Source organism: Gasterosteus aculeatus, chromosome 16, assembly GCF_964276395.1.
Source record: "Gasterosteus aculeatus chromosome 16, fGasAcu3.hap1.1, whole genome shotgun sequence".
Taxonomy (NCBI): Eukaryota; Metazoa; Chordata; class Actinopteri; order Perciformes; family Gasterosteidae; genus Gasterosteus; species Gasterosteus aculeatus.
This window is the reverse complement of record NC_135704.1, coordinates 6171971-6196238: the sequence shown is the minus strand read 5'-3', so window position 1 is coordinate 6196238 and position 24268 is coordinate 6171971. Positions and strand designations below refer to the sequence as shown.

At 44.9% G+C, this 24268-nt stretch overlaps 1 protein-coding gene across 6 annotated transcripts in view; it reads right to left on the bottom strand.

Annotated features, from left to right (window-relative positions):
* The window catches only part of gulp1a (GULP PTB domain containing engulfment adaptor 1a), a 55583-nt gene extending 31765 nt beyond the window's left edge, over positions 1-23818 (bottom strand). For 3 of the 6 annotated variants that reach the window (XM_040201900.2, XM_078090085.1, XM_040201899.2), the window contains exons 1-2: positions 23374-23594; positions 925-1010 (exon numbers count right to left, since the gene is read on the bottom strand). The gene's annotated coding sequence lies outside the window, so the exon portion shown is untranslated. Of the gene's footprint in view, positions 1-924; positions 1011-15329; positions 15499-23373 lie in introns of those variants that run through there. The other 3 variants (XM_078090084.1, XM_078090087.1, XM_078090083.1) reach the window with 3 other exon arrangements.
* Between the last annotated feature and the right edge of the window lie 450 nt (positions 23819-24268).

The window sequence follows — 24268 nt, the reverse complement described above, 5'->3', positions numbered from 1 at the left end:
AGGTGAGATCAAGGCAATTTCAACACCCAAAAAATAAAATTCATCTTGAACCAATAAACCAAACCAAGACATGAAGCAATAGAGTAGTGTAGTGCATGACTACGCTTGTGTTTGCCTCTGGGTAGGATAAAAAAACAAGCTCCTTTTGCTAATGGAACACTCATGAATCTTAGAGAATGATTTCAATGGACCATTTATGGGCCAGAATTGAGCTTGTAATTTACTTTTAATCTACAATTCTGCTTCCGCATGACAGGGCATTCTTCAGCTTTGGTATTAGCAGTCATAATACCACACCATATTTTAAAAATCCTTTCCAGGTCATGTTCACTCTCCCTGACAGAGAAACCGTGAGCGCATACGGAGCAGCCGGGGCACTCGACACTGCCACCGGGTCCACAGAAGCTCCGACATGATGAAAAAAGACACCCTGCTACCGTGCAAACTGGCCTCTCTTAGATGATGAGCAAGGTGCCGACCCAGAGGGCCCCCACTCATGTGAAACTCATTTACTCATCTAGTGAGTGAGCTTCAGTAAAGACAACGCCTGAATCCTAGACAAGGTGATTTGTATGATGATTTTGCTGGGAAACAACAACAACATCCCCTTAATTCCCTTTATATATTGCATTTTCAGCTCATTTTGTCGGCCTGTTGTCATAGTAACGCGTTGCACCTCCCGTCATACAGGTTTTCTATGTGCACCGTATTCATGAATAGTGACTGACAGAACAAGCGATGCAAGTACATGTCAATATACGCCACAGCTCAAACACATGGCGAGATATTAAAGTCTGAAAAGGACTCGTGGCTTCATGTGACAGTGCTTTTATGACGCTATAATTATATAGATATATATATGTTTTAGGACTGTAATATGATGAAAACTCTGACGGCTCTGCAGCAGCAGATGTGTGTCCTTACTGTTACTGCGGCCTGTTGACGTTGGGTCGTCTCCGCTGTGCTTTACTCATCTACAGGCCGATGGGAGCTCATCAGTGGCGCATCCTCTGTGGGCGACGGGGGAAAAAAAGACAAGTGAGAATTTTTCATAGGAACAGTAGTACAAGACAACCTCGGTGAACACATTACATTTTAGAATAATCTCTATATCTTTGGTACATTGTAAAGCTTTTTTTCACCGCTTTCGTTTGCAGTTTTCTACTATTAAACCGTTTAAAGAGTAAAACACACATCAGAAAACACAAAGTACAAGAACGCTGAGGAAACACATTTGGTTTGCATGAAAGTTTTAGAGAACTAAATAAATAGTACCAGAGAATATATTCAACCACACTTATTACTCTGGCGTGTGCTTGATGACGGAGGTGCTGACTCAGCTCTCCCCACTGGGTGCACAAGCACCACGAGCTGTGCCCTCTCTCCAATACTATAAAGCATTTTCAACTTAAGTCAGCTATTGAATTCGGCGCATGGTGTCAGCTGTGGAGAGTTGTGAGCTGTCAGTGATTATTAATAGTTTGAAGAAAGCAAACGCACATTGATCAATCACTCTCAAAAACGCAATGCAGAAAAAAAGAAAAATAAAAATCAATGAAATGCTTCTCTGGCAAATCTGAAATCAAAGCCATAAGACAGCCAGATTCACGAGAATGCTTCATCTCCATGTTCATTATTGGAGCTGCAGTCTTGGTTCAACATTTTAGAATTGAGAAAAAGTTAATTTAGCCATCAAAAGCAAACACTGCTTTCCAGATTGAAGTGGCCGTTGATAAATGAAGGCCAACGTTGTGTTGACTCGTGGTATTGAGAAGCTATCTAGCCTGAGGAAATGACATTCAGAGCTGTTAGAGGGCCGACGTTGCATGAATGCGGAAGGTCCTGTGTTATTAAGGGCTGAATGAGAGCTGTACACACACTGTGTTAATAGAGACCGCTGCAGACCATTCTTGCACATGCACATTGAGTTTTCTAGTTGGCCATGCGGCCTTGGAGAAGCACAAATAAAAACACATGCAAAGCGGTTACGTTGTTGCATTTTATATAAGTTACGTTGCTAGAAAGTCCTTTTTTACGCATTATTGGAGGAGTGATGCAGAGCTTCTATGAAGCGTGTTCATGCATCATGATGGGACGAGGTAGGGTTATATTGCTGATCGATAAAACAAACTAATCGGTAAAACAAACATCTGATTGTGATGAATTAAATATTGTCAAGAGTGACTTAGAAAAAGACTATCGAGGTGTCTCCCACAGAAGGGAAGTGGAAATAAGAGATTGATTTATAAAAGGCATTGATTTAGAACTGCTGTTTTTCCTCCACCAGCCCGCAGAGACAGAGGGAGCGAGCTGTGGTCAAGCCGGCGAGAGAGTGAATGAAGACATGTTGAATTTTTCCGATAGTTTTAACGGCGAACCGGGGAACAAACCGGCAGAGGTGTCACATTTTGAATTAATGCAGGTGAAGCGAATGCTCCATCCTGTCCGCTCGACTCGACGTGGCCTCTCTGCTCTGCTTAGATATGTCGGCCAAGTTGTAGCTTTGTACGAGTCTATGAATGTTTTCAGGAAAATGCTGCATTGTGTATTCATTAAGATAGGCAACGAGAACAGATGTTCTCAGGAAAAAGATGCGTGCACTGCGTTCAGTGATGTGTGTTTTATTATCAGAACTACTCTGGCCAGGATAACATTTTCAAATCAAGCCACGCTTATCGGTGAAACATATTTTTGGGTTCAAAAACATTCAGCGTCTCCTGTAGTTGTACGATGCCAGTATTTTTGTTGAGTTAATCTCTTTCAGAGTTAATCCAACCTGAAAGAAAGCGCCTGTGCTTTATGTATTTTTTTGAGGATGAATGTCAAGTCCTTTCCTTCCATATTATATCATTTCCAGCTGAACAAAAACAAAAGCCGGCCTAATGAAATGTCTGTCTCGAGCTGAGGGATAATCGAGCAGTTCTTCCTGGGTTGGATGTGGTCATGTGACATCTCGCAGTAAGCTACCAGCAACAGAGTGTAATAATAGATACAGAAATAACGTATATTCATCTGCCTTCAGGAAGTGTGAACACCGTCGAACAACAAGACTCAACCACACTGTCTTCTTCCACAAAAAGACAGTCGTGGCCGAAAGTGGGATTACTATCCAACCAGAGGATTATAGCAGGTGTTAATAGTCATTTAGTGCATCCAATAGAGTAAATCTAAGAAAGATGTCCAGGAGAGGGAGCGATTATGTAACTCAGAAATCTGTTCCTCCCATTGCTCCCGGTGGAGTGGAGAGAGTCACTTATTACTGAAGAATGTGTTTTAGAGGAGGAGGTCCCGGCAGTGCACCACGTCCCACCACGGTAATCCTCCGCTGTATATAAAAAGAAAAAAGATCTTGAGCACTTTCCTTCCCTTGTGGGTCAGTGAAAAGGAGACGTTTCCTGATAAGCGAGCGGCGTGATGTGTGCAGCAGCAGCAGCCGCTCAGATCCGCTCCTCGCTGGAAGTGGGAGATAAGAGCCACGCGGAGACAGATAGCCGCGGCCCGGCTCCGACCCGTCTCACTTCCTGAGGGTTCTGTCTGCAGAGGGTACGAGCTCCACACGCATCAGCACACAGATGGCCTCCGAGAGACCAGAGAGCTGCTCAAAAATAATTACACAATAAACATCAAAAGCAGAGGCTTTGTGACTAAAGGCTCATCCTTCACAGTACATTAGCTCGCTCGCAGCATTGAAACGACGACGAACATGTTCTTTATTACAGTGTGTATCATGTTGGTCATTTAGACCTAATATCAACGTATTTGTATATGTATTTGTTGTGTCATCACAACATTTTTTCTCCTGAATTTATTTACCGCAGGGGTTCAACATTTTGTGAAGAAAAACAACAACAAAGAAGGGGAAAGAATAGTGTTAACGTAATATTTGTCATTAAACTTATGCTTGGTTTAAATAACTACATTTTTATTCATCTCAATTCTTCAGCTCACTTGGAAAATGAAAAAAATCAAGCCAAACATTTGTTCTTGTTGTAATTAGTATTCACCATTTGGCAGTAGGATGTAAAGTCTCCACTTTCAATGCATTTTGTGTATTTGCGATGTAAGAGTACGATAGGCCATCTCTCATTCAAATGCTCCAACAACAACCACAAGGTCCGTTCAGTAAAAATGTGGACACCATTCGAATAAAGAGCAAAACAGATGTGATGTCGATCATATTGCTTAGAAAACAAAAATTGGGAATTTTCTTCAACAAGAAATGGAAATTTGCTCATTTGCAGTTCATGTGAGGAGACAGAAGGGACCTTGTAGTAATACTGATCTCTCAACCTGCTCTTTCCAAGACTTCTTCTGGAACCTCAGCAACAGAGCGGAAAATCATGTTGCGTGATTAAAAATGTACAAACAGCTACTTCCATAGTTGTAAAAGAAAAACTGACACGGAGGCATGTTTGTTTTGCTTTTTTAAATCACTGAATGGTTTGAATATTATGACTTTTGTTGTTCGTCTGTATTCCCAGATTCCAGCAGAAGAATTGTTGAGTAGTTGAGTGCTCCCGGAACGACTGCCAAAAAAGATGAAATCCGCCAGGAGGAAAACTAAATTTCCATCCCCCTGGATTGGACGTCAACTCATACGGTGACAAAAATTGAGTCGGACATCTAATGAATAAAAGAAGAAAAGGAAAAGAAAGAAATATGAGAGAGGTAGTAACTGTGTTTGCGATCATGTCCACATACTATATCTCAGAAACACACACTGCCACAACCTGACCCAGTTCATAAACACTGAGCGATGCTCCACGCGGACGTCAGTCGGGCTGCGTTGGACTGAATAAAGCCGGGGACTCGTATTATCGATAAAAACATTACCAGGCTGTGCTGCGCCCGGCTCCCCGTGCACATCACTTGAAGGTGCAAAAGTGAATTCTAGTATCCCCCACTGCCCCCCGTTGGGTATGATGCTTGATAGCTGAGGAGAGCGTTTTTATTTTTCTCCATCCTTCTTGGTGTCGACGCTTCCTCCCCCTTCCTTCTACCTGAGACAGTCGGACCGGCCGGTTTAAACAAGAAGCCCTGACTGCTCCTCTGGTCGGATCGCAGGATGTGGTGTTCCATGTGGGCGCTAACCACTAAAGGCTCGGGCTGTCCTTTTGAGACACCAGCTGAGGCAATGGGGTCTGGAATATGTCTTCAGGTTATGTCCTGCCCAAGTTAGCAGATACACACCTGAGCATGCAATTTATTTTCAGTATATTTCATAACTGATGTCTCTCTCAAAAAGGATGACTTCATTCAGAATGCTACGGCCCATGATATTGAGAGAAGATAAGTTACACTTGGGGGGGACGTCCAACTCGTGGTCCCCAGGTAAATGAGAGTCATCACCACAAAATGTGGTCCTCGAGACCAGGACATTTATGGGTTAAACAGTCACAGCACAGAACCAGAACAAGTGTCTGAAAAAAAAAAAAAAAAGCTTTCGACCGGTTGGACTGAAAGCCCTTCAACTGCTGTTTTAGTCAGAATCGCTGTGTTTAACCAGGCCTCCTGGGGCCCGGTTGCCGATCCGGCACCACAGGGGCCCGGCCCGAATCAATGCCAGCTTCCCGGCGGTGCAGCTAGAGTCCTGAAAATACTCTCGACTTTGAAGCGTCCACGTGTAGAGCCCTTCTGCAACAAGCTTTCAGCATGATGGGAACGTTTGCTGGATTAGTAGCTTTACCTAAAAATGCCATGCATGGCCCAGAGAAACCGAGAGAGTCGATCCTTAAAGAGCTGATGGCTGTATTGTACTATGCACAATAAAGAAAGATTTGATCAAGGCCATGGAAAAAATGGGTTCTTCGTGGAAACACTCAGAGGAAAATGCCGACATTTTTTGAAAACAGCTTAAACCTGGAGGTGAGTGAAAGCCGTTCTTTATTATCTCTTCCAAGAAACCAAGAGTGAGTTATTATGACTAAATTCAGTTCCATACGTATGTCAAGAAAGTAGAGAGGAAACACTTTAGTGAGTGGGATCACCGAGGACACCGTGACACAGAGGATAAGCAGCCTTTTCATCAAGGCCCTCATTTGTCTTTTGTTAAGACGGGACAGGATTCCTGGAGGGAAAATAGCAGGTCATCAGCATATGCCAAAATGGAACATGTGAGGGCTGAGATCTCAAGATGCCTCTGAGAAGCAGCACGGCACAGTGATAAATATTTAGTTTTGTAGAAGGCGTTTGATTAAATGTTGACATTTTCATAATGCAACAATGTGATGGTCGTACCGGAGCTCTAACATGTATCAGAAGTACTTTCCGCAAGTGGAGGACACCATTTATGTCGATAGCACTTGAAAATGGAAAGAATGGCCCGAGGATCTCTCCAAAACACCACAAAAATCAAGACACCAAGACTTGGAAGAACACCCCTGAAAAAGTCATACTTTGGATTTGGTATCAACAACTTTTGGCAGTTGAGGATTTTCCAGTAAGAAATCCAGCAATGAAATGGAAAGCACGTTCCTCAGAAATCCCCAGAATGTCACTGTACCAAAGAAAGCCATATTCCATCTGGAGGCCAGAGACACGTTATCCCTGGACGCTGTGAAGGTCCCAGAGGTCACGAAAGGTTATTTTACACGGTGATGTTATGTTTCAAAACGTGGTCTCACTGCAGCACGGGGACTAAGGTCATCACACATTTGGTGTCCCCAGCTGTCCAAGACTGTTTAGGGACCCCGGCATGCAGAAAGCATTTTCACAAGAAGCAGCATTACCAATGTGCACTGCACGCCAAAAAGCTGCACGCTTTTTGTCCCAAACTTTGAAGGATTAGAATATAAAGAGGGCTGTAAATGGGAGACATTCGGGTGGCAATCGAACTCTTGCTATTAAAATACCACGGATTTGGGAATTTGGCTATTCCATTTTTATTGCTACCAATGGATTTGTTAGATTGACACCAGTTGGCCGTTTTCATCCGACCCTTCTACATCTATTGTAAAAAGTGACCTTTCACCCTGCGTTGAGCCTTGGAAGCATTGTCTGTGACAAGTGAAACATATACAGTATAGATACACTTTACTTACCGAATTCACACATTGAGTAGTGAGGGATTTGTGTGCTAAAATTGAAGTGTTTCACAGTCCCTGAAAATAAAAATTAGATAGATGAGATACAGTGTGTATTGAATTGAATGTTTGATGTCTTCCATTATCTCATTGGACACAATTTGTGAGATGGACTTTTGATGGGTTCTGATTTGGGGTATTCTGTGTGTGTGTGAGTGTGGCCAGCGGCGGCTTCCTTCTCCCTAATCTGCCCATGGTGCTGCAACGTGGAGCCGAGTCAAACTTCCCCCGTGAATCCCCCCCCACACACAGAATAACGAGCCCACTTTGACCGCCGCCGATAGCAGGTAGCGCTTTGGATCAGCTGTGACTTGTACTTGCTGTACGTTCAGCAGCATTATATAAAAAAAAGAGGACTTAGTCGGTCTGTCAAAGAGGATTCACAGATCTCACCGACGTGTGTTAAACGTCTCCGTTGGGAGTAGCGTAAGTCCACCCCCCCACACACATTAAGGCCCCCCGGATTCCCCCTTGGAGGGGGATTCCAATCACACAGAGAAAAAGCCAAAGCTGGAGCCAACTTAAAAAGGTTCAATTCGTGAGTGGGCCGGTGGCCAAACCAATCTGCCGAGGGGCCATCCTTCAAAGTCAGCCTTCAGAGTGACTGTGACGGGCAAAAGGCCTCGAGAGAAACTGAGCCAACCCAACACATCTCCAGACGTCTTCTAGCTCATCAGGATTCCTCGGTTCTAACGGGGGCCGAACAGGAGCATTTAAACAGGAGTCCTGATTATTGCTCCGGTGTTCAACGAGTCATCTCTGGCGTGGAAACGTATCGTCGTTGCTTGCATATACAGTGCATATCTTGGCTGCGAGGCTTTGGCACGCTGCAGGTGGTCCGAATACATAATTCACTGCCGAACACAGTATTTATCACGCTCCAGGTAACCTTGCCACAGTGGGTAAAGAACGGTATACAGTGGCTTCGGTCTCAAAGCTGAGAAATAAAATATAGTGTGTGCGTTGCACATATCTCACCTCCCTGCTGGACCGTTTGGGTGAGCTGAGGCTTAAGTGTGCTCGTCAATCACAGTCATAGCAGAACGCCTGACACCAAAATAAAAAAATAAAAACTATGGGTGGCAGATAAAGAAGAATGAATGTGTTGGACTGACATAAATTGACTTCAAAGCTGCCGTTGGTTAGTAATATGAAAATAACTTTTTGTCGTATTTTCTCAAACCGTCAATAAATGGTGGCAGCGTTGCGTCAGTGGGCGGTCGGCCTCCTATTAGTGCTTCTAATGGCACGCAGCCTTCCACGAAGCTACGCCTTTTTCTCACGGCAAACAAATATTCACATTCTTTGTGTCATGTAGGTAACCATCTGTAAGAAAAATACAAGCGCCAGGGTCACATGTCAAACTCACATGTTACAGTGCTGCTTTAATTCATATTCATGCTCGTCACTCGGAGACGGAAAACGACAAACGGCAGAGACACTTCTCCGCAATGTGGTGCCCGTTGAATCAAGGCAGGAGTACGTCTCAGGTGCCTCGTACGTAACCCCGGTTACCTTCGGACTCGGTGAGCCTCCTCATTTCTACGCTAAATATGTCAGAACTGAACATTATTCCACACAAAAGTCACAAGGAACTGCTCCCATGTGTGGGACATGTGGGACAGTAACAGCATTCACATTCCTCAATGTCCCACAATCCATCGTCTGCGGGAAGATTGTTCAGGAAAATGTACTTCTCAAAAAGCTGGTGGTCGGTTGTTCACACTTCCACCAAAACCTGTTTTTATATTTTCTTGTTTATTTGTATGTTAAGTGTTTTACATTGAGTGCAAAGGGTAACCGGGGTCAAGGTACGCATGCATTGCCCATCGAGCCAAGTGAACATTGATTTCAGTGATTTTGTCCACCAAGTTGCTGGAGGCCTTTAGTTCGGAGGGGGTTGATCTCCTTCACACACACACACACACACACACACACACACACACACACACACACACACACATGTTTAGTGTGTACGCTCTCACTTCGTGACTTTGCCAAAGGTGAAAAATCAGCATCCCACCGAGCTTTGTTAAATTTAACATGGCAGAAATAAGTCTACAACGCTGCATGCCAGAGGGGAATTTATGTACTTACGCCAAATAATCCAAAGTAATGCTACAAAAAGGGTTTTATGAAATGGTGCATTGAATCCTAACAATGTTGTGCCGCACACATGTTAATCAGCTGCCCAGAAATGTTTCAAATGATTATCGCGAGCAGCAAACGGAGAGATTTAAAACACAACAAAGGCAACTGTGCAAACAAGAAGACAAAGGCCTGCCAAGATCAAAGTGGTTATTTCCAGGTAGCTTCACAGAGAGACCTCTCCCAGAATGCACCTCGTCTTTTAACAAAGAAAATAAATTACGGAGGAACAAAAAAAAAGGTCTTATTGGATATTCAACTTTAAAGATTCTAGTTTCCTGCACTTCATGAACACAATATGAATACAAGAGGAGATTGGAGAGAAGAGAAAGTTCACTTTCTATTACAGAGTTCTCTCTTAACTGGCGTCAGCGTCCCGCCCTGAGTTTTCGGCTCCGTCCATCTGCGTCTGTCCTTGTTCCCTCCCTGCTGCTCAGCTCAGTGCATATATCCTCCTCCCTCTGACTATGTGACGGGCTGCAGGTGTGTCCAATGTCACGCGTCTAGCGGTGCAGAATCTGCAGCGGGTGATATACTCCCTCCATCACCTCCTCTTATCTGAGCCTGGGGACCAGCCTCCTGGGCTCGGCCTGCTCGCCCCTCCTCCCTGCTTTGCCACAATACACAATGCGCGCATCCTTTATGGGACATCCAGTTAGTACGGCCTGAGCTGGACAATAAGGAGCTGCCGGTTCGTTACCAAGCGGCCACCTATTCTGAGGTTGTTGACCAGGCGGCAGGTGTGGACGGGCACACGGGGCAAAGAGATGACATCCATCACTGTCTGTTCCTCTCAGACAGCGAGAGGCCCGTGACAAATGAAGGAGGCACAATGAGGGGGCGAAGCCCAGGAGGGGGGCAGGATGAGAACAAATGACAAAGTAGGGACATCGGTTTTTAAAAAGGTCAAGCTAAGGACAGGGAAAAAAAGAAACGAAAAAATGTCTTTTGCGAAGGCAACAAGCGGTCTGAGTGGTGGTTGTTTGCGTGTGCAGGAAAGATTGAGGAGAATTTCAAACGTATGTCTGGAAACTGTAGCCGAGGACAAACATCAGCGCGGCGTCTTAAATCAGCCTCCAATGCCACTTAAAGTGACGGAGTTATTGAAGAATATGCTGATGCAGACGAGAGGGTCTTTGCACTTGATGCAAGGCTGCAGAGCGTGACCATTGCCTCATATTTTTGTTTTCCCAACAAAGGGAGGTCTTTTGGTCACACTGGTGTGACCAAACGAATTTCTTTACTTCTAATTTTCACGGCAAAGGAATTTTTTCTCGCACTGTTTTGGCTTTGATGACAGACTCGTATTAAAATAAACACAACGCTGCAGGAGCATCATTTGTTACAGTTGGCACTTTAGTTACCCTCTGGCGCCGATTACTCTACCCGGTGTGTAATCAAAAATAATCAAATCATAATTTGGCAGCTATTCTTTTGGCTATATTGGATGTTAAAGGAGCTCAGTCCATTACTTTTGAGCTCCTGAGGTGTATCTCCCTCCGGTATAACCTGAGTTACGCGCCAATCATGAGCCTTCTCTGCCTGCAGTTGTTGTTTGACTAAGTTGCACATGATACACAGGATGGAGTCCACTGGTACGATCCCAGAGTCCATTTATTTTGAATTGACATAAAACGTCTCATTTGGTCAAACACTTTGCCCTTCCGGGATCCGACACCTGACAACAGTCGAGAATCCACGACCTACATACCTGAGCTCGTTAGTTTTTAGTAGAGTGCCACACGTGTACAAAAAAGACCGCAGTACTATTTTCACCACCATAATTGACTCTCACATTGGATCAGGGCTATAGTTGAGGGTAAACGCACGTAGACGCCGTTTACGCACCTCTGGAATTTTAGAAATAGCGTTTACGCACCTCTAAATAGCGTTTACGCACCTCTAAGTGGCGTTTACGCACCTCAAAGTTCCCTGCGCCTTGTATTCTTCCGTTGGAATAATCCGAAATAAACTTGGTGTAATTTTAAAACAGCTAAGACTACGTTTCCTATTGTTGAACATATAAACGCCGTAGTCTGAATCATTTTCATCTGCGCTGTATTACGGTCTGTGACCATCCAATCAGTGCCTTGCGGCTGCAGCAGCGACACCAATCAGGATCCAGGAGGTATGTAAACACATACACATTGTGGAGGAGCCATGAACCCCATGAACCCCATGAACCCCAGAACACGTGTTCTGGGGTTCATGGCTCCTCTGTGCAAGGCAGGACCTGACGTGGAGGACAAGGAGGCCCTCTGGGCACTACTGTAAAAAGGAGACTCCATATGTAGATAGTTCTTAATCTGCAATTGTCTTGTTGTGTTGTGTTGACATACTTTTCTTTACTGTTTTCTTAAATTTAATAAACTACAAACTACTAACACATTTATTCATTGTCATTGATTGTATATGACTTTTACTGATAACATAATGCAATATAGGCAGGACAGCCTTACAGAGTCGCGACGCTTTGTGTTGCGTTGCTTCGCATCGCGTCAAGGTCTGTATGATCACAAAATTCAGAGTTTACCCACCTCTAATTTTACCACTACAGCACTGCATTGGATGTCAGTTTAGTTTCAGCACGTCTCGTAGTCGTCTCCGATGTGAGACAGTTTTTGGTCATCCCTTTCCCCTCTAAATGTCTTTTCTCCATCATGTTTCATAATGTGTCCAATCTGCAGTAGTCATCTGTGGGCTAATTGATTTGTTTCATTCTTCTATATCGTCAAAGATATTCATGTCTTTCCATAACCATAGGAACACTTTTTTTTTTTTAATTACACACTTGGGTCGAAAATCACCCGCCAGGATGAACGTCAACAGTATAATAACCACGCATTAATCATGATGGTGTGAAATGTATAGTTTTAAGTGCAAATCGGACGAAAAAAGAAATTGATTCATTAATTTTTTTCATCTGCCAAATTGATTCATTTATGGGCCACAAAACTGAATTTTCATGTAGTTTGGTGGCCCCATGTTGGAAAAAGAAAAATCTGATGTGCCCTCTTGGTAGAAGCGAAGGCCAATGAAAGCACCAGGGCGGGGCCCTTGGCCCCTCAGGAACGCCCTTCCAATGAGGCCAACGTGATGCAGGGGCCTTTACATTGCCCTTGTGTTGAGAGAACCGTAATACTGGCCCAGCCTGTAAAAATATTTTCTGACGGTGATACTGTGCTGGTACTTTAACACGGTATTGTTAGTATTTGCGAGTATTTTATTTCAACATTTGATTGTCTGCGATGAGAAAAATGTGCCAGGTTTTTGATAAAAAAACATGAGCAGCCCCTTTTATTTTGGTACCCTCAATAATAAAAATGTTGTGAGTTTTAAAGTGCACTAACCGCAGTCAAAACCGTTATAACGCTAATATGGTAGTGGTAGTTATACTTGCATTGCACTTAATGACCATCAGGGGGCGCCTCCTATGGTAGCAAAAAGAAGTCCCATTGTACAGGAGCGAGACAGAAAATGAACCAACTCCTAACTTGATTTGTCAGTAAATCCCCCACTATCAAGCCTTCTTCAACACAGCGTAATGTTCATTTGGTAAACTGCAGATTGCACCGATTACAAGGCGCTGTGGGGAACGTTTCAGAAGTAACACTGAAATGACACGGACCGGACTATCCGGGCAGGCTTGGGTGAACGGGCCCCCCCTCCGGGTCTGTATCTCGGCTTCAGCAGGGAGAGCTGACACGGTCTTCTGTGAGTTCTGCAATTACACACTGGATTTCCTGCCTGGCCTCATTTCTGGCCGTGCTCCCCGGCGAGCGTTCCAAGTAACCACCAACAGAGCTGGCAAGCCCGGAGGAGCAAAGGAACGGCTGACGCGAGATTGAAAGCTGCTGCGGTTTGATGTGACGGCACAACATCGAAAAACAGAACCACTGCAGAACTTCTTCAAGTGCGGTGTGAAACCGGTGCCGTTTGTAGTGAAGAGCACGCTGACAGTTATCCACCCGCCGTGCAGCCTGCGGAGCTTTGAGGTCTCCTTAAGCTCTTTGTTTTAGTCAAAAAGGCCTCCAAAGACGGTCACCTCCCAGGGGCAGACGGACCTGGAGGACGTGTGGGAGCACTTTGGCATCTAAGAAGCTCAATATTTCCTTGAAAGGACCAACAGAGCTAAAAGAAGAGGGGACTAGAATCGTCAGCAGTTGGTCGCTGTGTGCTCCTCTTCAATTAAAGAAACGTCAAAATCAAAATGATTCGTTGCTTGCAGTTTCAAGTACTACTATTATTATTAATTATATATATAAATCTATACTCGGTTCTATATATATTTCATATTCTATATAATGTTAACAAGCAGCGGTTTCCTTTCACTTTTCTTCCCCTCATTAGAGAAATCCACTCATGAGCTTCAGCTGGTCATTGGCCATTGTCCCCCCTCCCTCTGCGGTCCCTCACCAGTCTTCCTTGTATCCGCCCGCAGGGTTTGACATTACGTGGAGAAGCGGCGGTGATGCAGAATTCTAGAACTCAGCTTCCAGTACCTCAGCGAGGGAGATTCTTTCATTCTCATGAGCAGCCTTGTTCCGTCGCGGTCCGATCTACCGCAGTCGGTTTCTTGACACTTCTCCAACGGACATGCCGCGGGCATTCAGGGGGAAGCTACATTTCTTTTCGAGAGAAGTGAACATCGCCGCACGTGGAGTGTTTCAATGGAGACTGAACCTGAGGCCCACTGATTAAAAAAAAAGCACTATTTATATTATTAGAAACGTCTGGTCTGTGCTGTTTTATTTTTAGCATTCACGCAGAAAACAGAACTGAGAAGCTTTGTATTCATTCAAACAAAATTCTGAACCAACCCGGATGTTAAGACGCTGCTGCACCAACAAGGATTCACTTGGAAACTGGTTTAAATCATGTTTCTGACAAAAAGTCAGAAAAAAGGACCAATGGTTTACAGAATGTTTTTACCACTACATGCATCTCACAACGGTAAAATGTTCTCAAGCTAAACAGGAAGTCCCTTTTTACCTTACGGTTTACCTACATTCATTTGGCAATAGAGGATTATTACTCCTCTTAATTTGGCATGTCCGGGCATGTCCAGATTGTTAGGGATTCATTTCATTTTAGTTGAAAGTTGGTCAGTTTATATTTGAGCGCTCAGGCTTTGCTAAATTCTTAATTGGTCATTTTAAACTTCGTTTTTTTTAAACTCCTCAAATTAAGTGAATCCTGTCGTTAGAGGAGTGAGATGTCAGCAGTCACTAACTCAACATTTTGAATCACCTTAACCACGAGATGTCATTGAGCTGAAAGTCCAAAATGAACACTTAGAATAGCCGGCTGAGAAAACTTTATGTTCATGATAAAATATGAATTATAGGACCAGAATTGAAAGAATGATTCACTGCAGCAGGCACCAACGAAGAAGAGATATGTCAATGAATGGCCCTCTGGTTCTGGAGAAGGTCAACGAAGAGCACGCAGGGAGTCCGGTCAATAAATGTCTCACTACCGTTCAGAATAGCACCCGGAGGGATGCTCAAAACATTCCAGTTTGAAACCGCGGTGAGACCCGATGAAGCCGCTGCTCCGCTCCCTCTTCCTCAAAACGGTCTGTGAACCAAACCGCAGTATTGTCAGAAAAGCGACTCAGTGGAGTGTTCGCCTAAGTCCTAAAGAGCTTTATGTCGTCAACCCGTAGCACTAAAAGCTGCAACAATGAACCCCCGTCACATCCAGCCCAGATAAATCGAATTATCTGTAATGTGAATGATCTTTATGGAGGACGCCTCCAAGCTGATTGTGAATAAATAATCGCTTGAGAAGGATAAGTATTTACTCCACAGACTGCAGCCTTGGCAAAACATCTCCAGCACATAAATAGCCACAGAGGCCTGCGAGCAGGAGATACGCTGTGTACTCAGAACAAACTGGGAAATCAGCCTCCCCACTAAAATGCTAAAACAATAGCAATAAAACACACATAACTGCTGCCAATTATTAGTGGGAGGAGGCTAATGCAGTCGGGCTGCTCAACCGGATAAAAAGAAAGACAAAAGACGGCCCCTGGAAATTAATGATACTCATCAGGAAATAAAAGATCCATAAAAAGAGCCGGTTTTTTTCACTCACATCACGAGGACTTCTTGAAATTAACCGGGGCTACGCCTCACACGGGCGGATGCCCATGATTTTTTTCTTTCTTTTGTTTAAAAAAGTTGTTTTCTTATGCCGCTGTATCAAGTAGACACGTGTGGACGCTCATCATGCTTCTACGATCAGGGGCAAGAACGATGTCTGCGCACAAAAACACGCACACTCCATTTCCAACACACAACAGGGCGAGAAATCAGGAACTGAGAGTCATACGCCCAGTTTCACAATCATTTATGACTAATGAGACGTGCAGATTTGTGAATGTGAAAACACAATATCTAAATGTTGTACTTAACAGTTTTGTTGAAATGTCTCATCAGGTTTCTTCTCCCTTGGGTGAAAACCGAGAGGAGAAGAGAGTTAATCGGGCCAAAACCAATATAAAAAAAAAAACGTCACAACCATTCCACACGTTCTTGGTCATCACCTTGGCATGGCACCTCACTGTCCGTCAATAAGTAAGGGTCGCTAATTAGCGTTAGCATTAGTCTCCGCTATCAATGGCAGGCAATCTACTGGCACGGCCTTCGCGATCGGCCGGTGCGTTGAAATTAACCGATTGGGCACCGCTGCGCCGGAGCAATGGCCAGGCATTAAGTTTTCATCAGAAAGTCCAGTCTACATCCAGGACGTGGTCAAACCCGCGCACTCCGCTCTGCATCTGCATCTCCTCCCTCACTGAGAGAAAACACTCGACTAGATCACGACTCTTTGCTGTCCTGCTCCGAAATGGTGGAACGAGCTCTCTGAAGACACCAGGACCGCAGAGAGCCTTCACATCTTCAGCCGCAAACTAAAGACACACCTCTTCAGACTCTACCTCCACTAAAGACTAACAAATTGTAGCACTTGTACTGTAAATTCTTTGTGAAGTAATAAAATGTAGCGGTTCTCATACTAAAGTGCATACCCCTGGTATCCGGGTGGTCTGCACAAAAGGACCAGCTAGACGTTGTCTTTGTTGTCTGATGTGCTTTTATTTCAGAATTTCCATTGAATGTTCGATCAAAGTGGACGGTTTGGGGTTTCTTGTTACGAGTGAAAAGCTCATGCTGCACTACAGCGTGTGTGGGGGTTTGTGGGGCGGACGCATGACTCAAATAAGCTGCCACACGGTGTGGAGCATGAACCCAGCTGCAGGAATACAAGCGTGCTCCAGAGTGAACAACGTGAGTTGCCTCGTGGATTTGGACCTTTTTGGCCATTAGCGTACACAAGAAAACAGGGTCTCTCGGGTGTCCACCTCACATTAAAAAGGTCACGGTCTTCTGAAGTCTAGGGAGCTCGCTGCCAAGTGACGATATGAATGATAAAACGAAACAACAACAACATGAAAAACCAGCCGAGCGGTGGCTCCACGTCTTACCGCCACGATCAAACCTTGATAGCTACAAGCGCTAATTGTTCAAAGCCGTGTCTCCCCATCCCATTAGCTCGCCCCTTACAAAAAAGGCCGAGGCGACATTCATCAGAAAATTAGATTGCAGAGAGACTTTCATTAATCACGTATGACCGTATCCACCAATAAACCATGCCAAGTAATCCTCATTGACATTCTGCGGCAAGCCGAGTCAATGACACAAAAACATGCACAAGTCACAACTTCCTCTTGTTCAATTAAAATGTGACACCAGCAGTCATGCTCCAGGATACACAGTGGAACTAAACCCCGGAAGAGAAGCACATGAACGGCAAGAACGCGCGCATCACGCCGTGGGTTTTTTTTGGCGATAAGAAAAGATAAAACAATCCTAATAAATAAGCAGGATAGATGGACAGGATAGGGCAGGAAGAGGCAGGAAGCACGCAGCACAGCCGAGAGATGCAGATCGCACTAAATCAAATCAGCCCGCCGCGATTCGCCTCTAATCACGGGGAGGCCCAGAGTCGCAGTTTGAAAGCATTAATGTAATGAGGCTGACGGGAGCTTTCTCCTCGGCCTCCTCCATTTAAGGAATCCGTCTGACCGGGCGCGTTGCTCTTCCCGAATGTCGACGGGCAGCGGATTGTTGTGAATGTCGGAAGCGCCTCTCGCCAACGGTCATCTACCGCGTCCTGACGTCTTCAAAGGGCTCCGGCTACAAGTGAAATCTTTTAATTGGTCCGAATTCCGGTTTTGGGATTCCCAACAACCCAACCCGTCCGACAACTTAGGCATGGCAGCAGTTTTCTCAGTAGTCATGGAGATATTCCCGTTGCTTTTAAAACCACGGTCGATATAAACCTCACAGGAGCTCCCCTGCATCTGAAATATCATGGGCATTAGAAATACATGAGGTGTTGAGAGAAAGGGGGCTGAACACCTCATTGTTTTAGGCCAGCGTCTCATCGCTGCATACACCTGGCAATGAGTTAATACGAGCTGGCTGATTTATTGGCCAAGCTCTTAACAATATTACCAGATATGCTCAGAGAGAAAATATTGCTGCGCGCAGGAGAGCAAAACAAATTAAAACTGCAGGCAATAGAAGTGCTGTTGTACCTCAATGCAGTTAATTCCTATTTGACATCCATGATTCACCTTGTGTGTCCTGTTGAGTGTTTACCGTTAAGGGCGACACAAGTGAACCCAAGACTGCGACGTCTGTAGAACTCGCTGTGAAAGGCTTTAGAATGAGGCCGTTTACCTTCCAGCGACAGAAAGCACTCGGCACAGTTCAAATATACAGTAGAGGCCCGCAGGTCGGGCGACGGGGCCACAGACACACACGCCTCACAGACCCACGGGCTTAGCCTCGTCCTTTTGTGGAAGCACATTGTACTCACGATAGACAGACTGTGAGGTCGCACGCGGCGGGTCGAATCATCGCAAAGAGCCATGGGCACGAATAAGCGGCCCACATTATTAATGCTACCGGGGTAAGAAAGCGGCGCGCGCTGACTGACCTGCTCCGCCGTCAGCACTTCTCACGGCGATCCAGTGCGCTCCTCAGCATGTTTTGCCTAACCGAAGCTTTGCGTTGCTTTACCCAAACTCATCCCAGCTTGTTTGTGTGGCGGACGTATAAGATCACGACCCTAAATATCATGTCCCGACAACTTGTCAAACTGCACGGCAGCGAGGCGGTGAGTGCTGAACCTGCACAAGCCCTGAAGGCAGCACTAACTGTAAGGGATGTGTATTTATTTTACTGTCACAGAGAAGCCATTTCCATGTGGCATCCAAGGAGCAGGGCCAATATGAAGGTTCATTTATCACCCTGAAAGTTTTCATTAGGGCTGAAACCTTGTTTCATTCACTTACTTGGCAGATTTATTTACCTGCGACTCATTTTGGCTTCTTTTTAAAGGGTGGAGGGGTTCTACTGCTATAAATGAAATATGTGTCCACAGGAGAGAACTCGGCTCGGGTTTTTTCGATGTTGTTTGATGTATATTTTATAAAGTCTCATTATGTTAGAGGACATAATTCTATCACAAATCCATGAACCCGTTATTGAGTTAAGAGCAGCGGTGTGATTACAGATCAGCACCCGTTTGTTCCTCTGAACGGATAAAGAGAACTGTACTGAGCTCAGAACATTTCACTTCATTTGGCCTATTAAATAAATAAATATGCAATATGCCACAGCCCACGATAATGTCATCGTATTGCTTGTTTTGTACAACGAATGGTAAAAAAGAACATATATAATCAGTTTGTTGCTGTATGAACGAAGAAGGGCAGAAACTACTTAACATTTAGAAGCTTGATTTTGTGAATTTATCATTTGCATTTTTGTGCAGCCCTAATATAAGATAAGATATATTAAATAACTTGGAAAACCTTTTTAACTGAGAATCATAGGCAATTACATTCGGCAATTAATTTTCTATTGCTCAAGTGAGCAATTAGCACACGGGGTTGCACCGGGAATCAGCCAACAACCTCCTGATGTGCTCAAATGTAATCTTGTGAAATGTTTGTTTTTAACAAGAAGTCATAGTATAGTATGGCTGTTCTTTAATGTTAATGACCCACGAGGCAAATAAGGATCAATAAAGAAGTATAGAAGTAACAGAAGTATGCAAATGTATTCAGCTATAACTGCACATTGTATCGTGTTTTATTGAAACAGTACTTCCAATAAAACAACAAACTACTGTCCACGTATAATAACAGTTTAATGAAATTTAAACTAATTATGAGGAAGGAAGAAGTGTTGTTTCCATCTCACACATCTGATACCTTTTCAAATGCCGAGGACTTCGGCTGTATTCATTAATTTTTCCTTCTTGTGCGGCTTAATATTCTTCCACAACGACATATCACATGAAAAAAAGATAAATAAATAAATGGAAAAATCTATTAGCACAACAAAAGAAGCTTTTTCAACCCAACAGCACGGGGGCAGCGCGGCTCAGGAGTTGGGGCAGCCCTTCGGTGAATGTAAGCGTCGGTGGTTTGATCCCGGCCTCCGAAGAGAGTGCGCCTGAGTGTCCTTGAGCAAGACACTGCGAACACTCAAAGCCCTCAACGGGCAGGTTGACCGGCAGTGAATCTTTGCATGTGGAAGCGATGTGTTTCAAAAGGGCGGTGAGCAGTGCAGGGACAGCGCTTCATAAAGGACGATACATGGACCAGTCTCATTCAGGGACGGGAGGGACGACAACAACAACAAAAAGCACAGTTATGGAAAACATGCAGGTTGTATGCACAGACCCAGATTTACCTCGGCTGTCTGATTTGAATGAGCTCATGATTAATGGAGTTGCCGAGTGGACTAATTCAATCAGGAACAAAGCCTTTGACATTTCAGGGAGTCAACACCCCCCCCCCGAAAGACTCCAATATCAATCGTCTTGACTGAAATCACCGGTGTCCGTCCGATGTGCTTCCGACTGAGGACGAGGTCGAGCTGCACAGTTTATCTGATTTTATTCACCATTTTGACTGCCGCAATTAAATGAGCGTGATCGTCAGCCATATTGACGTTTAAAATGCTCTGCTGCGCAACTAATCAGGGCGCTTCCTCAACTTAACAGTCGGCCGGCCACCCGGGGGAGAACCAGGTGGGAGGAGTCACGCGCAAAGTGCGGTAAAATGATGTTACCCCTAAAATGAATGAATGACTGTGGCGGCGGGCGGCGAGCGCCACACATCTGAGTGATGTCAACGGTAGAGTGGCGTGCTGAGATGAGCTCGTTCCGTGGACGCGACGGTCGGTATGTGAGCGCCATTGCTGCGATCGCGATCGATTTGAAAGAGCTTTAAAGAAAAGATACACTAAGTCAAAAAGCCCCGTGGGCCCGTCACGTGACCTGACCTCGGCGCGGGCCGCTGCGCTGGTTTACGTCGGAGCGTCTCCAGCCAACGTGGTGCCATTAGAAGACTCGCACGGGGCCCAAGAGTTCAGTGTTTTTTCCCCACAACATGAATTTTTAAGCAGAAGGAAGACAAAAGTAGAAAAATAGCTTCTGTACCCTCTTCTGCTCTGCGCGAATCGGGCTAATATGTCGCACACAGACACAGACAGACACACACACACAGACAGACACAGACAAAGGTGTTCTCGCCGGCTTCTGAAGAGCTGGGATGATTAGAAGCGTGAGCCGCACTCCACCGCCTCGCTGTGGGAACAGTGTGGGCTGAGAGACCACTTTTTTTTATTGTTTTGGTTGTCGTTATTTTGTTTATACTCAAGTTAGACTTATTTTTTTTCCATAACTAAATTCCAGTATGGTAATATCTTAAGAATGAAGAGAGAGTCTATTAAAAAGGGATACTGTGATGATCATTATACAAGTAGCATAAAATGGTGTTAAAATGACAATGACAGTGTTTAAAACCAGTTAGCAATATATACAATATAGCGTGTAGGTGTTTCTGGTTCTTTACTGTTATAACGGTATGACTACAGACAAGCGGACCACATGTAGACGTAAAGGCCGGAGTCAGCATAAGACATACTGGTAAACTAATGGGGAAATCATAATAAATAATAGAAGTGTCAATAATTCTGCCCATTCCTTTTGTAACCATGTTACATATCTTTTCTAAAAAATGTCCACAAATATAGATAAAATGTGTAACTTTAAAGATTTTAACTTAAACGCAAATCAGCACATTTCCCTGAGCGTCCCGATTATGTAAAATTGAACATAGGCTTCCTCTCCCCTTCTCTACATTTCTTATTTATGTCGATGGATTAATCAACCTACTAGTTTCTGCAGTACATCAGAGGCTGTCAGAGCAAAGAACACAAAGCAAAGGCCACGTGATAAGCGAGCGAGGCCGGACGTGTCACTGTACGTGTGATTCGGCTCAGCAGGTGAGTGATTGTGTTAAATCCTGTCCTCTTGTGTTTGTCATCCACTAATACATCCACCTCCATGCACCCCTGGCATTATATCCCGAATCCACCCTTTAAAACCTTAAACTACAGTTTGCAGTCATTATATTCTCCAAAAAACTGTGAACTGCAAGCATTTTTTCCACGAGAAATTTTACAGCTTCTTCAGCAATCCCAACTTTTATCACTATTTTGTACACAATATATCTCAAACGCATCAGGAGGGGCATTATACCTTAGCTGCCCCTGGATTGGTGGCATCTGAACACAAAACAACAGCACGAATGAAAATGAAACCCGAATGCTGATGTAGTTCAACCCCACTCGTGACGTGCTGGTGACCAACAGCTCATCCGAGTGTGTTTTTTCCATTACATTCACATCCCCTTTTTTCAAATCTGCTTGCAGACACGATCACCTTCCTCTGCTACCACGAAGACGAAGAACAAGCCGAATAAGGGAAAAAAAGAAACACTGCCCTGAATTATAATTTGCCGTAGGCTGGAGGCTAATTCACGCTGATGGTCACGGCATAAATCATGAGCCACTTGGAGAGCAGCAATTCAATTACTGCTGCCAGCGGCTGCGCAACATCCAGAGCTTCTTTCGGCGCTGCACCATCAACCTGTGATGGCACATGGGCAGATTGTGAATTTGTGTTACAATGGTTATTGCCTTCAACAAGTCTCCCAAAAGACCTCTTTCACAACAGAGAGCCGAAGACCGGTGACTCCTCAGCCGTGAAATGAGAACCGTGGAATGGAAAAAAATTAAAAATAAAAAAACAGAAGTGCTACACGGTCAGGTGCTTATCCATCACCAAAGCAAACGGTTGCTTATATCCATTACTGACGTTATTAATAGCAACGGCTCAGTCTACAAAGCCATTGTCTGGTAGAAGACCTCACCGTGTCCCTGTGGAGAACAACGATGAACGCCAATGATGAACGCCACGGGAAGATGGAAGCTAAGTGTCACTCCATTATTTCCATTATTATCATTAGTATTTCCACGGATCCAGCAGTGCTCTAAACAGCCCGGAGTCCACACAAGCACAACAAATCAAAGCAAAGGTCTTACATTAAATAAAACCCTAAAAACAGATGTGCTCGCAAGCTTTTCTTTTTTTTCTTCTTTTAGACAGCCTGAGAAGTCGACATTCCCCCTCGCGGAGGCTGCATCGCCACCAACAAGGACGCCTCCAGCAGACGCCGTCGGCCCGAATGTCCGCCACGCGGCTCCCTGCGCGCCGCCCGCCGTCAGAGGAGCGCGACCCCGCGCTGCAAGTCACCAATAGTTATAGAAACAAAAACAACAACAAAAGGTTGACAAGTGTGCAGAGAGCACGAAAGAGAGGCGCACAACTCGGAGTCCACCTTGCACGTCGACTTGCGCAACAAAGTTTCCCCGTTAGGTCTGGAGTGTGTGTGTGTGTGTGTGTGTGTGTGTGTGTGTGTGTGTGTGTGTGTGTGTGTGTGTGTGTGTGTGTGTGTGTGTGTGTGTGTGTGTGTGTGTTGTTTTTTGTGTGTTTCACGCGGACACGCACAGAGTGGCGCATTCCTTGACGAGTCGGTAGACGCGTGCTCAGTAGTCCGCGATGTCAACTTCCACTTTCACGACGGCGGAGGACAAGCGAGCAGCGAGCAAACTGCACCGCCAACTCCCGAGAGCGCCGCGCGGGCGCCCCGCTTCCTCGCGGAGGGTTAAAAAAACAAACAAAAAAACAACACGACACCGTCGTTACTTACAGCGAGACGAGAAGACAGGTCCAAAGTCCCGTAGTAGAAAATAATAATAAAAAAAAGCCCACGGTGCTCGGCGCTGCGCGGTCTGAGCTCCACATCCAGCGGTCTCATTCCCTCATCTCCTCCTCGGCTCCTCCACAGCCGCCGCCGGGCAAGTTTGGTGACGTCAACAAGCGCTCGGTCTCAACCGGCGGAGCTCTACGGTCGCAACTTGAATAATGCATGGGGGGAGGAGGAGGGGAGGCCCCCACGTTAGAATAAAGGCTTGCCCTTTCACGACAGGACTCATTAACAGAGGTGGAAAAATATGTTCCTCAGCTCAGAGAAGGTGAATAAAGTGGACATGATGTCCGAATAAAACATGAGGAGTCTCGCTACACATTAACTAGAAAATTAAAATATGGATACATGTAGAGAGACACCTCAACTCACTAAAAGAAAACACAGTGGCAGTTTAGCACAACAAACACCAATTAGCTGAATGTGTTAGTTGGAGCTAGTCTGTTGCACAGTAATTGAGAGCGTTTTCTCGTTAACCCTTAAGCTTATCGACTGCTGATACCGATTTTGCTTCTTCAAAATGTATTAATAGACCATTTAAGAGGCAGGTAGTAAGTTAAGAAAAACATGTCACAAGTTTCCAGGGTTCCTAAGTAGGGATGTAGGAGCTGAGAAGAAGGACCAGCTAGGACCGTCTTTACCGCTGGGTACAGATTGCAGCCCAACGATGCGGAATACCAAAAGAGCTGTGAGGCTGTTGTGAATAATTATTGTGTTCAACTTACTAAATGTGTTACGAGCATAGTGTACATTTCAAATGCTCTGGTCCAATCGTTTGGTTTTGGGGAGGTAGCACCAAATTGACTAGGGGAGCCCCTCCAAATAGATGCAGGCATCA